Source organism: Leopardus geoffroyi, chromosome D1 (genome assembly GCF_018350155.1).
Source record: "Leopardus geoffroyi isolate Oge1 chromosome D1, O.geoffroyi_Oge1_pat1.0, whole genome shotgun sequence".
Classification (NCBI taxonomy): domain Eukaryota; kingdom Metazoa; phylum Chordata; class Mammalia; order Carnivora; family Felidae; genus Leopardus; species Leopardus geoffroyi.
The window spans coordinates 102,099,255-102,121,423 of record NC_059329.1 but is presented as its reverse complement, the minus strand read 5'-3'; the positions used below and the strand labels follow the sequence as shown (position 1 = coordinate 102,121,423).

Sequence of the window (22,169 nt, the reverse complement as noted above, 5' to 3'; positions counted from 1 at the left end):
AAGTAAGGGTAGTCCCCAAATAAAACGGGAAACTGAGGAAGACAAACGCACATTCTGGATGTTGAAATAATCATAATGATTACAACAGCACAATCACACAAAAATGCCAATGGGCTGTGCAGCAGGAGAAGTATCCTCCTGTGCAGCAGGAGAAATCTAACATTTTTCCCTGGTAAGAAAGCTTGAAAGGGGTTTTGCTTAACAGGAAGTTGAATAACAGGAAGTAATGAAATGGAAACCCACTCCTGTTGTCCCAGAAGCAATGGAGCTTGGAAAGGAAAGGCCTGGTGGGGCAGAATTTAAGAATAGTCAGAAAAGCTATACTGTAGTTAGTGACATGTTTCCAGAGTTTAGTATTTTCTAAACATGTAAAGCCATTGCAGGTCATTTATGTGTGTATTAGCTATTTACTCAAAGAAGATAAAAACATAGTGTTCTCAGTGCTACAATACATTTGGGTTATGAAAACATTTTATGAGGATGAAACTAGAATTTCCCCATCTATGATCTCAACCAACTCAAACTATCGTGTGAAAACAATAGTTTCTGACTGTCAAAATGCATATTGCTTTCTTTTTTCCAACCTTGCTTAATGCAAAAATTCTAGCATAGAGCCATCGTGATCCTAGATATGCATGTGACTTAGGGTGGGAGCAGCATGGAATTCAGGTCAGCTGGTTCAGTGGTTTGTTTTCTACTTCTAAAACTCCTTGTAGGGCAAGTGAAGAAATTAAAAGCCAAAGAGGCCAAGGCCTCTTCTTCGTTCCCATGAGCGTCCCATTGTGCATAAATCTTACAGCACATTTCACTATCTCTATGCCAAACACAAAATTCAACCAACTTGTTCATTCAAGTTAGGTCATTTAAAGCAAGAGACACGGATGGAATATTTCACTTGCACCAAATTATTCTTCGTGGTAAGCTTAGAGATGGTGCTTTTCCAGACATCTAAAATCATTTGTTGATATTTTTTGATACCTAGGCTCCTGAAAGCCAGTGAGGAATTCACTCAATGTACCTATCTGAAGAAACATCCCTACAGCCGTTGCCTGTTTATGTCATAGTAAGTTATGAAAGTAGCATTCCCTGACATAAAAATGAATTACCCTACAAACGTAGTAGACTGGTCATTCTTCTCAGCTTCTTCAGGTGTCTAGGAAGATAAACAATACAATGATACCCTCTGGAAGCCTGGGCATTCCAATAGCGCTTTAAAACGGGGTTCATTGACTCCATTCTGCACAACACATCAGAGAGATTTTTCTCAAGGGCTGTGTGTAAATTGGAGCCAACTCCCTCAGGGAATCAAAAGCTCAGGAGATTGGGCCTATGGAGAAGATATTAGAGTTCTCTCAAGAGAACAGTACTGTGACTTGAATCCATTGTCATTGTACAAAATAAACCCACCTCTCCCTTTGAGACTACCCCCTCACACACTTCAAAATCCCGTTTTGAGCCTTCCCTGTTGCATAATGAGCACCGGCCCTTGGTGCTGTGCAGGTCGGAGAATCTAAAATAAAGCCTTGTCTCAGAAAGCTTGCAATCAGAAGGTGAGTCTGGGCACACAGCAGCACGAGGGACCCCGTGATCGGTCCATCAGTGACGAGGATGGTAGGATCGCTGTGACCAGAGATGTTGAAAAGAGTCTCTTAGTTGTGACTAATCTCAAAGGGAAGGAAGCTATAGGCACACAAACATAAGGTGGACTGGGGTGTTATGCAGCAAAGGAGAGCTATAACTTTGGACCGAATTTTTGAGAGACAAAAGCAGTCGACATTGGAGGTACAAAAATTTCAAATACAAAGGTAGAAAACTGGGTTTGGGATCAAACTTCATAAACACTTCATGAAGCAAAGCAGTTTGAATTTATATCTGCAAGCAGTAAGGAATCCTTCAAGGAATTTCAGAAAACAGGTGACATCTATTTATTCACACACACACAAGAAAAGTTGCCACAGAACATCGGTCTTGTCACAGGAGAAGTTTACTATATGCAAGGCATTCTTCAAAGTGCTTTGAGAGTATTAACCCATTTAGTCCTCCTAAGAGCTCAATGCAGGGGATGAATAGAAAGGTCTAGATTCTCTTACCTGCCATCACCTCATGCAGTCCACTTGCTGTTCTTGGAACAGGCAGAACAGGATTCTACCTCAGAATCTTCCTCTCTTTTCCTTCGGCTCCTGTTGTATTTTCCTCCAGGTATCTGTGCAATTTTCTTCAGATTTCTGCTCATCGTGGAGGCCACCTTTAATCATCCTTTGTAAAAGAGTACAGTTAACCACACCCCAACCCTCCTACACTTCCCCTCTTTATCTAGTTTATTTTTCTTCAATCAATTACCGTTACATACCATTGAATTTGTATTGCATCATAGCACTCTATCACAACAAGTATAAATTTTGTTTCGTTTTTCCACAATACACCTCCAGCTTCTGGAATAGTGCTTTAAGCAGGAAGTGTTCAATTAATATTTTGAAACAAATGAGGACATTAATAAGTGGACACATAATTTTAAGAATGTGGCTGCAGGAAGAGAAATTAGGAGATTAACTTCTTCTAGGTGTTGGGTAATGGGAACTTTCTGTGACAATGGAAAGGAATTAAATTATTTCTTTGAGAGACCATCCTAGGGAGATCAAACCTGAATGGATATGTTTGCAGCTGGATGAGAGACAGAAGAGCCAAGGTTCAATCCTAAGAGCCAGATTTGGGACAATGCTTATCTATCTTCCTTGGCCTCAACTGCCTAGCTGAACTTTGACTTCTTCCCTTATACACCTTCTGGGATTATTTTCCACCAAGATCATGGCTGGCCCAAAAGACCAAAACTTGGTCTCAACGCACAGATCACTGGGCTTTAGAGATACAAGTCCATTTCTACTGTCTTTGGAAAAGACATGGGACACTAGTCTCACTGATAGGATTAGTGGTATCTCTTCTCTCTATACCAGACTGGCAGTAGGAGACAATGTTACAGAAATACAGAGATAACTAATGTCCGTGGTGATAATAGGATCCCCAGACAGTAAAGACCAGTCTGTAGCACTAAACTACCAGAAAGCAGGCAGAGACGATCTAACTAAAAGAACATAAATCTTTTATTCTCCCATCTTCTCTAGTATTTACTTGAATGCTTTACTATTTTCCTGCCATCCCAGTTATACTACAATAAGGAATTTACTGCCACTTTTCTAATTGCTAATGTGTTATCTTATATTTTCTATCTAATGGGGTGATTCTCCATAGTTATCTTTCCAATTGTCATGCCTGGTGTGATTTCCTATACACGAAAACTGAAAAATGGAATGTGAAGTGCTAAACATATCATGCATAAATTCCCAAACTACTCATCTATCTGTTTTTAGATATCCTTTTCTGTTATATTGGGTTTTTTTTTTTTTTTGGTTCTACTATCATGACAGCTAGTGTCATGGTAAGGAATTCATTTTTATGGGAGAGAGTATCTTCTCTCACTCTCTACACTTTGGTATTTCGTGCTTTGGCTATGTAAGGTTAACAGAATTTAATGTATCTGAATTATGAGGTGTAGAATTCACGAAGCCATAGACAGTACAGTATGACAGCTGAGAACTCTGAGATTACCAGAGATTTCTGAGGTTAAATGACCATTTAAATGTATACATCACAACATATTGATGATAGACCAGATAATCTTGGAGGTTGACCCAGAACTTCCCCTCTTATTTCCCCTGTTGTCATAGTAATGAAGGGGACAAGAGGTGGAAGCAGATTGAACAAAGGGTTAAGAGGAAAATGCTGGATTATATTTTGGCTCCATATGAAACCCTTGTATTTATTCATTCAATTCATCAACACTTACTGATTACCTATGATGTAGCAAGCATGTTCCAGGTGCTTTGGATACATCAGTGAGCAAATCAGTTAAAAGGAAAAAAAAAAAAAAAAAAAACAAACTGTTGATGTGATTAAATCCTCAACATCACAGCCATGAAAATATTTGGGGCTCCATGTATGTTGAATGTGTCAGTCCTCGTGTCAGCATTCCCAAAAGCCTCTTCTGAAAATGTGATCAACCTCCTAAGAAACAGGACAACTTCATCAACAATCACATGAGCTTGTTTGCGGCCTAGTCAAATTGCTGGATTAGATAAACATTGCATCACAGGTCCTCCTGTTATGACATCTAAAATAGGCCCACTCCTCTTCCCTGAAAACCCATTATTTTTCTTTATAGACTCAAGAGTCTATAAATAAATTTGACATTGTACGTTTATTATCATTCCATGAACCATCAGAAGAAACAACCCATAAGTGTGACCCTGATGTGGAAGAAAGCAAAAGACTGAGTTTAAAACTCGATAAAAGTATTTTCCGGTCCTTCCTAGATTCAGCCAGCCTACAAATCCACAGGCACTAATGCAAATAGCCATAGTATGCAAGTGATTTTTCTGAGAAGAGTGCCAGCCTCAAAGAAGAAGGGTCTCATGAAAAACATGAGAGAGTTGAAGTCTAATCATGGACCATTTAGTGAGAAAACTTGCTATTTTCAGGACATCAAAGGACAAAAAACAAACACAAAAAACGGGGGGGGGGGCGGATAAGATGGCGGAGTACTAGCAGGACCCTAGGCTTGCCTTATCCTTCAAACACAGGGAGATAAATATCAAATCATTCCGATACCCAAGAAATTGATCTGAGGTCTCAGAGAAAACTTCAAAAAAGCAGAAGACAAAACAGTTTCCTCATAGGAAGATGCAAGATGCTGTAACATTAAAAAGAAAAATAGAACCAATGATTTGTGCTATTTGTGGAGGACTCAGTTTAGATGTGAGATAGTTCCTCAAAAGTCAAGGGCAAAAAAAAAAAAAAAAAAAGAAAATCAAGGGCAATCTACATCATCTCTCATACACCAATCTCATGAGAAAGATAAGAAAGGAAAGGATGGGAACAGAGGGAAAAGAGGCAGAGAAAAGGGAACAAAAGTAAGGAGAAAACTACAAATGTTGCTTGAGGAGACGAATGGCCATGGCTGGCCTTTGAAGAGTGGAAGAAAGGACAGACAACTTTAGTTTCAAAATCCTATGTAAGAGCAGAGTAGGCTGCTAGTACCACAGCAGCTAGAGCAGGGGAAATAAAAGTCGTCAGGAATACACTCGGCCGTAAACTAGAAGCACTTGCACGCAGAGTAATCCTGGCGCGTGATCCTTCCCAGAGGAGTGATGAGGGTCCTCCGACAGCTTGGGTTCAAAAGACCTCAAAGGCACAGACTTTCCCTTGCAACATGAATAAGGCCTGAGGATCTAATGGAAAACATGGTGACTGTGGTTGACAACACTGTATTGTATTAAGTGAAATGTGCCGAGAGAGTAGAACTTAAAGGTTCTCGCCACCCCCGAAAGACAACTATGTGAGGTGAGGTATGTACGATTTAACTCGATGGGGAGAATCCCGTCATAGGGTATACGTACACCAAATCTTCCTTATTGCAGTATTTGCAATTTAAATATCTTACAATTATATTTGTCAATATGCCTCAATAAAGCTGGAAAACATTTAAAAGAGGTAAGACATCAATGAGCAGAAAAAGAATGAGATGAAGTTGATACGGAAAGAAGTATAACCTTAAACCACACCTGGGTCCAGGTTGTTAAGAAAGATGATAATTAGGACTTAAAGTAACTATGTGCCTTATATTTGTTTTGTTCACTCGCTCACTTAACATGTTTTCTTGAGACCTTCCTATGTGTTAGGTGCTCTTATATGTATCATCGATTAATCTGTGTACAAACCACACATGACATTGGCCTCCTTGCAATTTTCCACCTAAGGCTTCAATGTATTGTTGTGAAAGGGTTATCGTTTCATTACACTTTTTTGCGCTCAGTTATTTTTAACAAAGATGTGTGATACTATAAGATACTGAGTTGTAAAGTCTTGCATTTGATATATTGAATCAAGGAATGGAAAGGGAGAACAAGTCCCTAGGAAGGAAAACTGGACAAATGGGTGGTATCATTGCCAGGAAATTCTTCTTTTCTTTTCTTCCCGGTGTATAAAAAGATGGCATTCATAGGAGTTGGACATATTGTGTACAATCACAGAACTGTAGAGAAAAAAGTAATATAAATGACATTGAGTCTATTACCCTCAGTTTACAAATTAAGACATTGAGAACCAGAAATGGTATAGAATTTATCCTCTTTTAATCCTTTTTTCTTTTTGAAATGCCAGAGAAATTTATTTTAAATGGCACGGTTTTAGTCTAAACATTATTTAGATCCGACATAGAACTCCAGCATGTCATGATTCTGTACACTCTGAAATAAGAATGATTAAAGCGTAACTACCGATTAATATCCAGGCACACGCAAATTGAAGACTGTCGCATTACTACGTTGTACACGGGAAACGAACCCAACGCTGCACGTTAACTTTTAATCCTCTTTCTAATGGGAAGAGTCAAGGTCAAACTGACAACTCCTTAAGTCTAGTCCACCTCTTTCTTAGTACACGTTTTGCAATTCCACCTGAACATTGGTAAAAGCACCGTCCGAATTCCCTCCCCAGCAGAAAATTCTTCCTAACAAATGCCCCCCTAAATGCCTCTTTTACATCCGTCTTCCTCAGGCAGTAAAGGAGCAGACCCAACGTGGGCATCCGTGTGGAATAGAATGCAAAATCGAATTTATTAGCGTACTGAGATGAACTTGAACGAGGGAGTATGCAAAGGAAGAAAAGTGTCCCATGCATGATGGCCAGAGCAGCCAAGCACGAGGAGCAGGTAGGGACACCTTGCTGCCTGCATTTAGCAGATTGGATATTCAGAATAAAAATAAAATATAAAAATATAAAAATATAAAAATACAGGAGGCCGGGATGACGAGGGCACACAGGATTCCTATGAATCCAGCCATTACGGAAAGAACCAACTTACTCTTCTGGGTAGCAGCGCGTGCCAGGGAGGGACAAGGGGGAATGTCACAGCAAAGCTGGTTGACCACGTTTGGACCACAGAAGCCTAAGCAAAAGTGAAGGTCTCATGGACAATGGCGCTTTGAGGACCCGAGGCACAGGGCCCCGCCACCAGCTGCCCAGGGGCCCTTTGGCACACGATGACTGTATGCGGCAAGGGTTTGCAGATGGCTGCGTACCGGTCACATGCTTGGCGGCCATGAGGAAACAGGCTAGTCACTACAAGCTGACCAAAAACCACATCAGTACCGCACAGCTCACAAAGGAGATGACTTTTCTCTCCCAAAAGGGATCACACAACATTGACGGAGCAGCGGAAGGAGAGAATACACCCACGAAGGACAAGGTTTCAAGGAAAAACTACATGGGTTTCTGGAGTCAGGAATCCATCCCCATCAGGGTGACCGTCCCCAAGTTCCCACCCCGCATGACAACATAAAGAACGCTAAGCAGAATAAATGCCAGCAAAGACCACCCCTCGGCATACACTTTTTAAAGTACAGAAAATCAAGAATAAAGAAAACAATCTTCAAAGAAGGCAGAATCAGAAAGACACATCACGTACAGAGGAACAAAGGATCACAGTTGATCTCTCAGAAACCGCACCTCCTACAAGTCACTGGCCTTCTACTGGGCGCCAAATTTACAAATCGGGAGACTTCAGTGAGTGGAGGCCTTAACTGACGGGCAATTTCCCTCTGATACTGGGACTAACTGGCGATTCTTTACAAAATAGGCAGAACCACTTAACGACTTCCGGGGTGAACAAACAAATGAACGGCAAAATGCACCTGCACTTGAATATCTGTCCCCGCCCTCTAGGAAGAATCAGTTGGGAACATTTCCCACTAATAAAAACAAAACAAAAACCTATTTTAAGATGCGCTGTGTTCCAGCTATAAAGTCTAAGGGAAAAGAAGATGGTGCTGTAAGAGGACAATACACGGGCTCTAACTGACACTGTCTCTGATCATCCCTTAGGGGAGTCCCCAGAGGAGGTAACACTGAGACAGTATATGAAAAGCAAGTAGTTAATCCATGTGAATATGTCAGGAAGAGAATTGTAGGCAGAATACAGGAGCAGATCAGAACAGCAATAACCAGAGCTAGAGGAAGACAGTTGGTTTGAATATATTTGCATACACTTAGACAAGGACCTTACAGCAATTCAGGAAATTTATAATTATCACTTGCCTCCTGCCGTTCTCCTCCCAATCCCCGTTCAATAGCACCTGCATCACGAATGTTTACCAAGCAATTAGGACCAAAGAAAACACTTCAGCTCTCCTACTAGGCAATGCATATCTCAATAGGTGACAGATCTGACACCTGTCATATAATGAAGACGCAGGATAGAGTCATTTTAAGGCAAAGTGTGACCGGGAAGAAACTGTTGATCTTTCTAGATGAAAATACATTTCCCTTTGGCTCACCTAAGCCCAAGTTTTATCAAGTCTTAGTAAAATGGTGCTGGGAAATGTCACCAAACTGGCAACTAACAAATTATAATTTTTCTAATGTTTATTTATTTTTGAGCGCCAGAGACAGATTGTGAGTGGGCTGGGGCAGAGAGAGGGAGGCACAGAATCTGAAGCAGGCTCCGGGCTCCGAGCTGTCAGCACAGAGCCTGACGCGGGGCTCCATCTCACGAGCTGTGAGATCATGACCTGAGCCGAAGTCGGACGCTCAACCGACCGAGCCACCCCGGCGCCCCCAACAACTAACAAAGTTAATCATTCATAATCTGGGACCTAGCTCTCTTACATTTGGAAATCTGTGCTACAGAAATATAAATCTCAGATACACATGTGGCAACATCATTTGTAGGGAGAATAAAAGGAAACCAGCTGAAGGGGGATCACTAGGAGAAGCATACATTCCTTGTTTGAAATGCTGTGCTACATAAACTATAAAATTTACCTGAATATTAATAATTAATTAACCTAGTAGTTTACTTTTCAAATTGCATCATTTGCATTGTGTCATTTTGAATTCAGCATTTTTTTTTATCATTTCAAAGTGTTTAATAAGGAGAAAACACACCACCTTGTATAAAAATGACAGATTCTGGGGTGAAGGCGGGGGTGAGGGGAGATACTGGTCCTCAGAGGGAAAAAGTGAGATGGAAGCAGAGAGGTGCTACGAATCTCTCGCTTTTACTTAGTTTTTGACAAAGATTTCATTCACCAGTAGGTAAAAGTGTTTCATTAAACCAGAGAGTGTTAGGATGGAGAAATAGCTTTACCAGAAGGCATTGAGTCCATCTGCCTAAATCTATTTGCTTATGGATATTTTCATTCATTCACTTATTCATGCCTTCAGTTTTGACACAGATGGCAGCTTTTCAAGAGTAAATTTTAGTTATGAAATTAAGCATATTTGTTGCAAAACAAGTCCGACAACTCAGACAAGCACGAAGCACCCCCACTCTCTGTGGCTCCTTTCAATGTCATGTTACTAAAGTAACCAATGTTAACAGCGTGGCCAGTGACTTGGCACAATTCTATGATCATGTCCATAGGCACACACCAATGTCTTTTACACACGAGGTAGGTTTTACCCCCACCTTTTTCACCTTTGTCTGCATGTTGGGGGATTGGTCAACGAGAAGATCTGACCTCTGGTTGATCTGTGATCTGGACCCTGGCAACTGGAGGCTCCTCTCCCAGACCCTGTCCTTGGAACGTGCATTCTGCCTGCCTTCTCGGCCTCCAAAAGCTGCCCCAAGGACACAGCCTTCAGACAGTGATGTGCTCTTGGACACTCTGGACGGCATGTGTGACTGCCTCTATCTAATCTTTCAAGATTGGGCGGGAGGCAGAAGGGCTATGGTCTTACTGCTGTGCCCAGGACAACCTCGCAAGTAAGTTCTCTTGTCTGTTCAACCTCCTCCCTACCATTCCGGAGTGGCCTGCTTCTCTCTTTGGTCTCTCCCCGCCTTTGGTGATGGGGGCCGGTTGCGGATTTCAGCGGAAGCTCCCCAGGAAGTTGCAAACCCACACAAACTGTGATCGGTTCTACAGATTAAGGTTTGACTTGATTCTTTTTCTTATCTATGAATGATTGTATCAGGACGTTTCCTCCGAACCAAAACATTAATATTTAATTTACTTTTTTTAATAATTAGCCCCCCAACACTTCAAGGAGAGAATGTATGTTTCTCCTAATGATACAAATTGAGGTTGTTTCGTTTTTTTCCCCCCTACAAATGATGTTGCAGCATTTATGTCTGGTGTTGATATTGCGACAGCACAGATTTCCAAATGTAAGACAGTCAGGTCAACGAGTAAGTGAATTTTAACAGAAATCATCAAATTACTTTCTGAAAATGTAGCTGTTCTATACTTAGCTACTGTCGCTAAGTGCAATGTCGTGGTCTATATTCGTTGGCAACCTTACCAGCATTGCACAAATCGTTGTGATGTCTGCTAACGTGACAAATGACAAAGAAACACTGTCTCGTCATTGTGATCTCATTTTTCCCAGCCATTGTGGAGTTCAGCAATCTTAGTATATTTATATTTTTGGCCATTCCCATATCCGGCTGTACCCATTGCTCATCCAGCCATTAATGGTCCACGTCTCTACTGTGTGTCATACACATGTACATTGGGCTCAGGACTTTCTCCTCAGGACATTACCTATTTTGCAAAAGCCCTCTCACTTTCCATTGTTCAACAGAACAAGGTGTATGAACCTTTATCAATGAACACTGTTGACCTTTCCCTTACAACATTTGCTCTTCTAATCTGGAGTAAATGTCCTCCCACATAGGAGACTATATAAATGTTCCTCTGTACTTTCTTTTGGCATATAGTACATTTGTGTCTTTAATATATCTGTAAATTATTTTGTATTCCCCTTCACTTTATAATGGAGAAGACTAATGAAAAAATAGAAGTAGTCTATAAGTAACCTGGTAACTACTCAGGAATAAAGGGAACTTCTAGTTCTCAGCCCAGTGTTCTTCTGACATGTTATAAACCAACGTCTAAGGTACAACACAACAGAGTTCTAATTACCAAAACTGCTGGAGAAGTTTTCCTTTCAAACTTCATCCCAAATGTATATCTTACCTCCTTATTCCTCAAGCTGTAGACAAGGGGGTTCCACATGGGCATCACCACAGTATACAACAGAGAAATCACTTTATTGAGATCCAGGGAGGGACTTGAGCCAGGCCGAACAGAGATAAAGAAGAGTCCCATAGAGGATGGAGACAACTACCAGGTGAGAGGAGCAGGTGGACAAAGCTTTCCGCCTCCCATGAGCAGTCTGGATCTTCCAGATGGCCACCAGGATGCAAACATGGAGACCATCATGATCAGGCCACTGAGGATTCCTGTAGATCCAGACAAAAAGAAAAACGTAAGTTGAGTCACGGAAGTGTCTGCACATGTAAGAGAAAGCAGAAGGGAAATATCACAGAAAAAATGATTGATGATATTTGGACCACACAAGGGTAAGCAAAAAGTCAATGTCATATAGGTCATGCTGCTTAGAAGAGCCATGCCATAAGGCCCTACAAGCAGCTGCACAGAGACCCCCTGGGACATAATGAGGGCATGCAACAAGGGCTTACCGATGGCCAAATACCAGTCATGTGCCATGGACGTCAGGAAGAAACATTCAGATACCACAAAGAAAGCAGAGAACCACATCTGTGTGGTACAACCCCGAGAGAGCTGACTTTTTTCTCTGCAAAGATATCACACAGTATCTTGGGGGCAATGGAAGAAGAGGAACAATACCTAAAAGGACGAGGGGCTAAGAAAAATACATAGTCATTCACTGGTCAGTGGTAACCTGTGTAAGAAATTTGAAAGTACATTTCATTTTTGCAATGTTAATTAGCATACACAAAATTGCTCTTGTTAAAAAATTTTTAATGTTTATTTATTTTGAGAGAGAGAGAGACAGAACACAAAAAGGGGAGGAGCAGAGAGATGGGAAACAGCGAATCTGAAGCAGGCTCCTGCTTCCGCACAGAGCCTGACATGGGCTTGAAACCACAAACCACAAGATCCTGACCTGAGCTGAAGTCAGTCGCTCAGCTGACTGAGCCACCCAGGCGCCCCATATTCATCATAGCTTCTTCAATCTATTACAAGTGTTTTTTAATCTGTAAAGGAGGCAGTTAGGAAAACAGCACTGGACTGGCAACGGTATTCCTGAGGAATAGTTCCTGTCCCTTGGGACACCGTGCAAACTTGGGCGATTTATACTTGATCTTTTTGGATTCGGCACCCTCTGCCATCAAAAGAGCACTCTAAGTATCAAGTCTAAATTTGCCATGGGTTCTAAAATTGTATTTCAAACGAGAACAGTATCTGTATTTCATCTTTATCACATGATAGAATAACAATGCCTACCTAGGAATACCGTAACCAGTGAGATTGTAAGAAATGATGAAAAATTCAGACCCTGATAATAGACATTTGGGATCGGCTAAACAGAACAGAAATAAAGCCCTTTCACTTCCTGTTTGGATGGAGAGGATAGTGCCATTCAGATGAAATGAAGACAACATTCATATCTGTGTATATTAATCTCTTCCCCTTATAAAAGGCTTACAAAGAGAAATGTCAACAAATGTTGGTAGCATTATTTACAAGGGGGAATTCTATGGAAACACATAATAGTCATTTTTATGTTTATAAAGGACAGGCCTGCAAATCAGAGATTGGGTACATTTACTCTTTAACCATCATGAATACAGAAATGGCAGAAAGAAATAGGAACAGAGGATTCATGTTTGGGGTTAAATGAAGCGAAGAAATTTCCAGATCGTGTAATTCATATAATCATGTCATATAATTCAAAAAAGAAATATAATGGTTTGGGAGGCACTGAGATGCCCTTCCTTTGAGATTAATTAATCTATCAAATATTGTATAGGAGCTTTCCATGGAAATCAAAAGAAAAATAAGTATCCACTCTAGTCTCAACTGACGTGATCATTAGCGGCAATGTTACCATACATTTCCATGAATACGTGAATATATTTTGTTCATTGAAACAAAATTATTTCCCCTAATTCCCTGTAATGTTTATAAACCTATTTAAGGCATAAATTCTGACAGGTGATCTCTGTTTTATCAACACAATGTGTGAAAGGCTTACCATTTTTATTGTTACAAAATTAAGTATTTTTCTGACTCATCAACTGAGTAAAAACACATCAAGCTGTTTAAAATGACAGTAAGAAACACAAGGTGTGGGATTATCCGTAAGAAAGATCCCAGATTCATATGTTTGTTATGAGGTCAAATAATTTCGCACATTAAAAAAAATATTCACACTTTGAAGGTAGAGTGATTAAGATGTGAACCCTGAAATGCTACAGTGACAAAACAATAGTTAATATGATGTTTGTGCCCCCTGCGTTTATCATTACTTGAGAATTCTCTGTGGAATGCATTTTCCACAGGGCAATTGCTTATTAATGGCAGCACTAAAATCAATCGCGGGAAATAGTGCCTAGGCATAAAAAGAAAGCCCGCTTTTCAAAGCAGTGTTTGATAAATCCAAGACGACATATGCCGCAGCATTTCAGAGAAAGCTCCCTTCTTCACTGAGAGCTGAAGTGGTTGGAAAAACACTGCTTTCGTTTCATGCCTAACAGTTCAAAATCCACGTGCAATGGCAGGCATGGTTGTGGACATTTGTGGACCTACCAGGTGAGGGCGTTTGGTGAGGGGAACATGCTTCCATCCTTCCATTGCTCAGCACGCAAATAGGAATAAGACTCCGCCTCCCCCGTAAGGGGGACGATTTCTACGACCTTTGCATTTCTACATTCGGTGACCCGAGAATTTACCTGGACGTTGAAGTATCAGAAAGAGAGAAGAAGATCCGGCTTAAACTCGGGATCAAAACCTCAGTTATTTAGTGACCTGAAGAGCTGGACTAAACCAACGACCACTCTCTCTGGGGTACCTCCGACAATGAGTTTATGTTGCCACAGATCAGGTTCATTCTGAAGTCTTGCTAGTGTATTTCAAAACTTGCTGTTAATCAATATGCGGGATACTCATTTCTTTAAGTTCATAGTACCCCTGGCTGAGTTCAAGGTAAATCAAAGCACAGACTTTTCAAAGAAGGAGATGTCATTGTGCACGAAAATGGTTGGGAAATATTTCATGGGCAGATTGGTTTGGAAAGGTGGACAAGTTTGAGATGACCTGAAATTGAGAGGAAGGACATTTTGGGTAGAACTAAGGAGATGAACAGAGGCAGGGAGGCAGGAACATTCAACTTGATTGGAATAAAGCTTCATGAAGGAGAGAAGAAAATATCACATTGAGGGAATAGTGGCGTAGGCAGAATAATGGTCTCCAGTGATGTCCACCTCTTAACCCCAGGGACCGGTGATCATGTCACTTTGCGTGGTAAAAAGTGACTTTACCCATGTTATTAACTTAAGGACCTTGGAATGAGGAGATTATCTGTGAGCCCTTCTCAGGAGATGTAAGTAGGGAACATGGGCAGATATGCAACTTTGCGGGTTTTGAAGATGAAGGAAGGGGCCATCAGCTAAGAAATGTGGGCAGGGTTTAATAGCGGGAGAAAGCGGGAAACATTTTCCTCTAGAGATTCCAGGAAGCAATGCAATCCTGCCAACACCTGATTGTAGTCTGGTGAGACCCATGTAGCACTCCTTAGCCTGCAGAGCATTAAATCAGTACATTTGTGTATACAACATTGTGTTGTTTTAGCCACTAAACTTGTGGTAATTTGTCAGGACAGCATTGAGAAACTAAAACACATAGGTTGGATGACCTCAGTCACCACTTTCTCTCAAAAACCTCCTATGATCCCCTAAGAGAGTTATGATCTCCCACCTCTGAAACTGCCATAGCATTTCCCCAGTAGCTCGTCTCCACTGTCATCTGACTTTTAGAGTCAAGGACATGGTCTTACAATGGTCTATATCCTATGAAGTCCTGATGTCAGAGAGTTGCAGAGAAGACATATTGTGTAAGCATTTTTGAGCGACGTGTAAATTAAAGCAAAAATATTTCACAATCCGTAATAATTTGAATGTAGCATTTAAATTATATCATACACTTTGCTTAAAGAAGGTAGAATAGGGGCACGTGCGTGGTTCAGTTAGTTAAGCATCTGATTCTTGATTCCAGCTCAGGTCATGACCTCAGGGTATGTGGGTTCATGCCCTGCATCAGGCTCCGTGCTAACTGTGGAGCCTGTTTGAGATTCTCCCTCTTTCGCTGCCCCTCCTCAGCTCTCTCTCTCTCTCTCTCTCTCTCTCAAAACAAATAAATGAACTTAATTTTTTTAATCAAGTAGTATAAAGCCATTTTGCCTCATTCTTCTACTTGAAACCAACCAAAACCGGTAAGGAAACAGACAATAACAACAAGAAAAGATAAAAAAAAAAAATGACACTTTATGAAACTTCAAGAGAAGGAATTGATATGATATGAAAAAGATGATAAAGCAAATTCTATTATAGGAAAATGCTTCACTTTGACATTGAAAAAAATTTTCCCTCTGAAGAATGTAAACACTAAAAAAAAAAAGATATAATTGCTTAATATAATGACTAGCTAACTGGCTGACTAGAGGTGGTCGTCAAGAGGATGTAGCTACCCGTTGACCGTCTAGCTGGACCTGGGCAATCAGAGGCTCTGAGGCCCCCACCCACCGTCCTTGGAATGTACACTCTGCCCACCTGTCCACAGCGGGAGCTGTTTTCAAGGAGGCGGCCTCAAGGGAGTAATGTGTTGTTGAGACGATCTGGATGGCGTATGTGACTGAATCCAGTTAAGGTCCCTTTATAAATGTTTAAGGGGGCGCCTGGGAGGCTCTGTCGGTTAAGTGTCCAACTCTTGATTTTAGCTCAGGTCATGATCTCATGGTTCCTGGGTTCCCGCATCCGGCCCTGCACTGACCGCATGGAGCCCACTTGAGATCTTCTGTCTTCCTCTCTCTTTCTCTAACCCTCCACTGCTCATGCTCTCTCTCTACCTCTCTCTAAAACTTAATAAACTTTGAAAGATTCCGGCAGGCAGGTGTGGAGAGATGCTCATCATGCTGCTGTCCCAAAGGAGCATTATCTGGAAGTTTTCTTCTTTGTTAAACTTGCCACCTGCCATACGATGTGGGCTGCCTCTTTCCTCAGTCTCTCCTGCCCTCTGACTACAGCGGCCAGTTTTAGATGTTACCTAGGTAATTCCCAAGTTTAGGAACCAACAATTGGTGAGCCAGCTAGGAGACCTAAGAATGGAGTCTCGGGAAAGAGGCTTCAGGAGGGAAATCTCAAGTTGGCCCGTGACCTCTGTATGGGGAGGGGTGGCCTGTGTGTAGATGCTGGTGGACTGCCGCTTGAGTGCAGAGATGCCCCAGATGCCAGCTGCTTCGATGCCCCTGTTTGTGGGACTGCTGCAAAGTACGGAAGAAGTGGCTGCAAGGTGGGCTGGCCTCTGCTGTGGGAAGCCTGCCTAGTCACCTACGCACAGCTAGAGACTGACGCTTGCGTTAGAAAGTTCGAAGAGCTGAGGTTAGAGAAGAAAGGGCAGGTGTCCACCCTCTGCTGTCTTCGGGGCTGGCAGACGAGGTGTGCTTACGTAGAACTAAAACTTAATTTTCCTTCATCTGCTAAGCCATGAAGGTTTCTTGGACTATTGCTCTATCTTGATAAGATGGTGAGAGTTTTTCTTTCTCTCCTAAGTAATCTGTGCTTCATCAGAATTATTTCCTGTGCTTTCTGTTGTCTCTATCAAGTGTTTGATTACTTAAGAATCCATCTTTACTAGACTTACAGGAAAAAACTAAAGACTATCAGAAAAATACGGTCCTCAATGTTTTATTAGTGAAAGTAAGAGATATAAACATAAATGTGTTCCAATGTTTGTATACATCTTAGGTGAAAAGAACGGTCCTCAGGTTCAAGTATACAAATTGGTACAAGAACTGTCGACTGGTTAATTTTGTTTCTAATCACCTCTCAAAAGTAAGCAGTTGGTGGCAATTGTGTGTGGATGTTTTATTACTCCATCGGAGGCTTTGGAGAATGGTCAGTGTCCTCCGTGTTTATTATGTGTGGTTACTTCCAGGGTAATCACTGACTAACTCTTGGCTAATTATGTGTTATCCCTCATCAGAGGATTCTATACTGTCTGTGCTTTATTGCTGGTTCGCAAAACAAGAGAGGAAAATTGACTAAAATCTTAGCTCAGCAGTGATAGGGCAATTTCACTTAAAATTATTGAGAATATTACTATAACATGTTCCATTAGCCAAACTTATAGCCCTGATAAAAGTGTCAAGGTAGAGCACAGGCAAGAACCAATGCAGAAAGATCATGTGAACATCGCAAATGCATTTTGTTTTATTTTTATTTTTTAAAGCTTACTTATTTGAGAGAGAGAGAGAGAGAGAGAGAGAGAGAGAGAGAGAGAGAGCAGGGAAGGGGCAGAGAGAGAGGGAGACACAGAATCTGAGGCAGGCTCCACGCTCCAAGCTGTCAGCACAGGGCCCGACTCGGGGCTCGAACTCACAGGCTGGGAGACCATGACCTGAGCCGAAGTCGGATGCTTAACTGATTGAGCCACCCGGGCACCCTGCAAATGCATTTTAAACAATTGCCTTCAATCCTTCGGATGTGCTTTCTTGGTCGAGACTAGGAAAGATAAGTGGGGGGACTAAAGAGACGTGTCACAGTCTACCAATGATACTATTTCGTGGGTTCCTGACCACTGTAATCCCATATTTTATAGTGCCTAGAGCGCAAATGCCTCTGTGTATCTGCTAACTACTAACTCAAGAGATAATTGCAATCATCCGAGACAATCACAATACTAAACCTTAGCTATCCTGCAAAATTCGTAGCTTCCAAATGTTCCCGCAACCTCTTATCCCTAAATGCACTTAAGCAGCCAATAACTGTTACCCTGAGATTCCATCTTCCTGTTGTACCTTCTGTCCCATGACTAAGATGACTCATTTCCTTCTGCTTTCCAAGAATTTGCGCAGGGGATAATTCTTAGAAGAAAATTAAGTTTCGAATGACCATCCCCAATCAGCCTTAAAATCGTTCAGCTACTTGCTTCCCGCAGAACACTCATCTTAAGCTACTCCCCACATTTTAGCACTCTTAATACATGCTTGATTAAAGACTTTGGGTTGATATTTTCTTTCTTTCAGTGTAGGATTTACCTTAAAGAGTTGTAAATATAAAATGTTAGCAAACATTTTAGCAGAGAACAGGCTTCATAGCAGTTCCTCCATAAACGGTAGTAATACTGATGATTCCAATAATTAAAAACATTTGTAGCTGATTTCATCGGAGGATGACGATGACGATGGTGACGATGACGATGATGACGATGATGATGATGATGAAGCCTAGGAAAGGAAACCGCCAATAATTGGGAGTGACTTGGAACAATCACAGTGGAACAGTAAACTTTTTGAGGCTACAGCAAACCCAACAGTAGGGCACATTGCCAGCAGTAAACTGAAATGCAAACAGCAAATTACTCTGATGCTTAAATTATTGTTTTCCTTGGTGATACCACACACTGTTGCAGATTTCAGGCCATTGTTTCTTTACTGATACACATCTCCGTGTTGCTTGCCGGCATTTTCAAAAGGGAATTTTATAGACTTCTTGTTAGAGATTTCTGTCTCAAGTCTCTAGAAACAAACCAGGTCCTTCGTGCCACGTAAGCCTCTGCCATTAGGATACAAGTAATAACGGAGCATTTTTTACTGTCACAGTTAGAAGAAAGACTAAAAATTTGTAGTCTTACCCTTTGACACTGACTGAAATGGGAGATGAAATGAGGTCACGTATGTCCAGGGGTTTTTAAATGGAGCCAGGAGGCCAGAAAGGAGATGGGCCTTTTGTGCGTCCTCATCAGTGAAACCATCAACTTTTGGACGGGGCTAAACCACAAATATTTTCCAAGGATTCAGCCCAAACACCTGCAACTTGCTACACTAGGAAACTTTGCTTAGTGATAGCCTTAGCAACAAATTATATTCAGTTTCGTTTTCTGCCTCCAACACCAATCAAAATTCTTTGTAAACAACAAATACAAGCCATCTCTTATGTCTTCATAACCTCTTGACTTTTGTTCTCTGAGAGGACACAGTTTGGGCTGCTACCCAAATCTGTGTCCCCCAAATTGCAGTTCTGAGACCCCCAAATATAATGCTTGGCTTTATTTTAGCTTTGCCTCTTTCCTTGGTCAACACCAAGTTTTTAGAGATAAATAAAAGACTTCTACATCTTTGAAAAATGCCTGTATTCAAAGAGTGAATTTACTTTTTAAAGTGCCCAGGGAAACAGTGCGTGAAACTTCAAGCCACGGAAAGGCCAACCTTGCTTTGACTTGGTTAGTGGAACTTCTGCACAGTATTTGGGCAGAGTCCTGTTCTTTGCCCAGGGAAGCAGGTTTGGCAGAGAAGAGATCAGTGGCAATGAATTCCTTGCATTTGTAAAGGAAGTTGCTTGTGAAGTTTATTCGTAAGCCATGCCACTTGAGATCCAGATCTCTTTTTTGTTGTTTAGTGTTTTTAATTTTTATATTTTATTATTTTCATTTTTCATTATTGAAATATATTTGACATACAATGTTATATTAGTTTTGAGTTTACAATATATTATGTCAACAATATACATTACTCAGTGCCCACTATGATAAATGTAGTCGCCATCTGTCACCATACAGTATTTACTACAATTTTTATGCTGCACTTCCTTTTTTTTTCAAATGAAAATACCTTTATCTTACGAATTTTAGAAAACAAAAAAGGAAGAGGAGAAAAATGTTACCCAGAATCTTACTATCCAAGGACAAGCAATTATAACATTTGAGCCAATTTTCTTTCAGTTTTTTATTCTGCTTTGTTACTTTTTCATAATTATGACTTTTTAATCCACATTTAAAAAATTAATGTTTACTTATTTTTGAGAGAGGGAATCTGAAGCAGGCTCCAGGCTCTGAGCTGTCAGCACAGAGTCCGATGTGGGACTTGAACCCATGAATCATGAATCGTGAGCTGAAGTCCAGTGCTTAACCGACTGAGCCACCCAGACACCCCTTTAACCCACATTTTAATTCACATTATGTATTATTCCTTTTTTTATCAATTCGAGTATAATTAACATACAGTGCTTTCTTAGTGCCAGGTGGACATTATAATGATTCAACAATTTTATACATTACTCAGTTCTCATCATGATAAGTGTACTCTTAATTTCCTTCACCTATTTCACTCATCCCCCTCACCCCCACCTTCACTCTAGAAACCACCAGTTTTTGTCTATATATAAAACTCTGGGTTTTTTTGTTTGCCTATTTATTTATTTATTTATTTATTTATTTATTTATTTATGTTTCTTAAATTCTACATATGAGTGAAATCCTATAATAGTTGTCATTCTCTGACTGACTTATTTCATTAGCATTAAACCCTCTAGACACATAAATTTGATTACTAATGGCAACATTTATTTTGTGGCTCAGTTAATGGCCGAGAACTTCTATTGTGCATATAAACTACAAATGCTATAATTTATTTTATTTATTTTTTTAGCTTTAGCTTGAAGTACTTGTTATTTTTTTAAAATTTTTATTCATTTAGTTTACTTTTTATTTTATTTTATTTATTTTATTTTTTAATTTACATCCAAGTTAGCATTTAGTGCAACAATGATTTCAGGAGTCGATTCCTTAATGCCTCTTACCCATTTAGCCCATCCCCCCCCCCCACACCCCCTCCAGCAACCCTCTGTTTGTCTCCATATTTAAGAGTCTCTTATGTTTTGTTCCCCTCCCTGTTTTACAGTATTTTTGTTTCCTTTCCCTTGTGTTCATCTCTTCTGTGTCTTTAAGTCCTCATATGAGTGAAGTCATATATTTGTCTTTCTCTGACTGACTAGTTTCCAAATGCTGTAATTTATTAAGTGAATTGTCCTTTATTCTTGTAGCCGGACTCTTTAGAGAACTCTGTGCTAGGTTCAAGTTTTAGAGATGCTGAGTCTGTTCTTAATGGAGTCTCCTCTTGTCGTCCAAGAGGTAAATGAGAGTTAAAATGCCTAAGGGCAAGCAGTTTCTAAAGGATATTTTTTTTTGTAATATAGTTATCCAAAATTTTATTAGGAATTGTTTTCCATATCTCTTTGTATTATAAATTCATTGAACTATCCAGCTAAGTGGATTGAGTTATTTCAGATGCTTGTACCATGTTAAACTATGAGGGTTTTTTGTTTATTTATAATATGGGTGCTAAATTTTGTTCAGCTTTGTAATTCCAACAGCTTTTATTGGGTTACCTCATACAACACCATAGCTTATTACCTCCTTTCTTATAAATGTGTGCTATTCCTCCATTGAAAGACTGAGGTTTTTTCCCCTGCCTTTGAATGTAGGCTGCCCTTAATAACTTGCTTGATCAATGAATTCAGCAGATTCTTGGGCGGAATTCTGGAATCAGATCACTCACTGGACACCTGGCAGCAAGAGTCCCTTAATGGTGGAATGGGTCAGTCATAACCACTAGCATACCCAAACATTGCAACCACTAAGTGGATTGGGTTGGGCTACAGGTGAAACCTACACATTGAATTATTTAATTATCTCTAGGCTGTGAAAGCGCGGAAGATATGGTAACTATTGGACTATGAAGTTGGTTGTTAAATGAATACCTCTCACATGCTAAAGGATGAAAATAACAGGCCAATTTCCAATGCATGATATAATGTCAAAATCAGATAGGCAACATTTAAAAAGGTCTTCATCTCCTACAGTTAGAGACCAGACTGCATAGAAGCTCAATCCAACAACCTGATACTGGAAAACAGAATAAGAAAGGAGCTGAATTCATACCTCTGCAAGTTTCCTGTATAAAAGTCAGGATTCTGATAGGGAAGGAGTTGGACACTGAGAATAGGGAATAAGACATCTGATGTGTTTGAGATATTCCATTTTTCCCAAATCTTCTGACCCTGTAAAGTAGCCCTCTCCCCCTTGCTGGAAGAGACCAACCTTCCGCTGCCAGAGACAATAAAGAGCCCTCACCTGAGGGAGGTGTGACACAAGATAATAAATATTTTTCTCAATATCTTGTCCCACCTCCCCTTTTAGCTTTTAGACCTAAACCAAGAGCAAGGCTTAGAATGGTTTGGTCTGAAGACTAAAGAGAATTGGCCACAAAAAGAGTTACAGGGCTTGGCTAATAAG

General features: G+C 40.5%; 1 long non-coding RNA gene across 2 annotated transcripts; it reads right to left on the bottom strand.

The window, feature by feature from the left end:
- Positions 1-11,085: 11,085 nt before the first annotated feature.
- LOC123601689 lies at positions 11,086-18,854 on the bottom strand. 2 transcript variants are annotated; one of them, XR_006714240.1, is made up of 4 exons: positions 18,136-18,854; positions 13,632-13,774; positions 11,537-11,721; positions 11,086-11,296 (listed from the first exon to the last, which is right to left on the bottom strand). It is a non-coding gene; the product is annotated as an uncharacterized LOC123601689 (long non-coding RNA). The 2 variants fall into 2 exon arrangements; XR_006714239.1 differs by lacking the exon at positions 13,632-13,774.
- Positions 18,855-22,169: the final 3,315 nt, after the last annotated feature.